The sequence below is a fragment of the Schistocerca serialis genome, chromosome 9, assembly GCF_023864345.2.
Source record: "Schistocerca serialis cubense isolate TAMUIC-IGC-003099 chromosome 9, iqSchSeri2.2, whole genome shotgun sequence".
Classification (NCBI taxonomy): Eukaryota; Metazoa; Arthropoda; class Insecta; order Orthoptera; family Acrididae; genus Schistocerca; species Schistocerca serialis.
The window spans coordinates 28,500,178-28,501,893 of record NC_064646.1 but is presented as its reverse complement, the minus strand read 5'-3'; the positions used below and the strand labels follow the sequence as shown (position 1 = coordinate 28,501,893).

At 42.8% G+C, this 1,716-nt stretch overlaps 1 pseudogene; it reads right to left on the bottom strand.

Annotated features, from left to right (window-relative positions):
- Positions 1–1,393: 1,393 nt before the first annotated feature.
- Positions 1,394–1,511, bottom strand: LOC126420066 (5S ribosomal RNA; annotated as a pseudogene).
- Positions 1,512–1,716: the final 205 nt, after the last annotated feature.

Sequence of the window (1,716 nt, the reverse complement as noted above, 5' to 3'; positions counted from 1 at the left end):
ATGTGTCTTTAATGCACTGGTCTCCATTGGCTTCTGGATCCTCATGTCGTTGATCATTGCTGTTTATTCTCCGTTTAGGGGTAGTGTCCCACACCAAGGATAAGAGACTGCGCTGAAACTCTGTCAGCTCCTCCGCCCTCTTTGACAAGGCCGTTGGCAGAATAAGCGTGACTTCTTATGCTGGAAGTCTTCGGGCCCAGTGATGATTATTAATCAAAATTCAAGCAGCGGTCGGTTTCGAACCCTGGACCGAGGACGTTTTGATTACTAATCAAAGGCTATACTTCTAGACGATGGGATGCATGGTAGTATTCTAATCAAAATGCGAGAAGCCAGAAACAGTGGTTTTTCTGTTTTCTGTTAAAACCGACTATGAGGAAGAAAACAAAGTCATGCATACAGTTTGTGTATAAAATTACGCGCGAGAAGAAAAAATATGCATGGCAGAAACAATTTGTCTAGTAGTTTAAATGCGCTGCTGTCATAGTTAAAACAGATCGTGAAAAAGAAAACGAAATCACACATTTTCATAACGCAACATAGCACAGAATTTTTTTCACAGAGTTTTAACAGAAAACCTATACATTATTCATTAATAAAAGATAGCCTACGTCCGTCCAAATGTTTATTCGAGTATAGTCTAAAAAACTGAAATAAATCGGCCAGGAAACTTACGAGACTCTTGGTAAAAGCTTTTCCCCTTTATATAGTATATAGAGAGCGGCCAGATACAGTCTGAAAATCTTGTAAGATTTATGTAGGACATATTGCTCTGAGAAGTAATTGCTAAGAAAAAATTCGATACACTGCGCGAATTTTTTCTTAGCAATTACTTCTCACAGCAATATGTCCTACATAAATCTTACAAGATTTTCAGACTGTATCTGGCCGCTCTCTATATACTATATAAAGGGGAAAAGCTTTTACCAAGAGTCTCGTAAGTTTCCTGGCCGATTTATTTCAGTTTTTTAGACGATACTCTAATAAAGGGTTGAAGTTAGCCAATCAGGCCGTTACGATTGCAAATTCCAACGACTCGGCAGAGATGGAGACGCCAAACGTGCTCTTCATTTGGTTTATTATAACTGAAAAGGAGAGCGATGCAAAAATGGGGCATTAGACGGTAGTAAGGATCGAATCCAAGCCAAAGGCTAAACAGTTTCATGCTCTATTGTCTACGTTATAAGAGCACTCACTCTGTCTTCTGGCCAGGAGTGGTCTACCGGGACTATCCGACCGCCGTGTCATCCTCAGTGGAGAATGCGGATAGGAGGGGCGTGTGGTCAGCTCACCACTCTCCCAGTCGTTATGACGGTATTCTTGACCGAAGCCGCTATTATTCTGTCGAGTAGCTCCTTAATTGGCATCACGAGGCTGAGTGCGCCCCGAAAAATGGCAACAGCGCATGGCGGCCTGGATGGTCATCCATCCAAGTGCCGACCGCGCCCGACAGCGCTTAACTTCGGTGATCTCACGGGAACCGGTGTATCCACTGCGGCAAGGCCGTTGCCCACGTTATATGAGCAACTGATACTAATTATTTCTGGCGGACTGCTTGAATTTGAGCGCTCAACTGTCTAAATAGCTAACTTCAGTGCTCATTAACTGGGAAACGGAGCAACGAATCGAACGTTTTCCTTAACAGTTATTTCTCAGCACAACTAACCCGGCAACACTCTATCATCCTTTTCAGACTGTTTCTGATCACCCTAAATA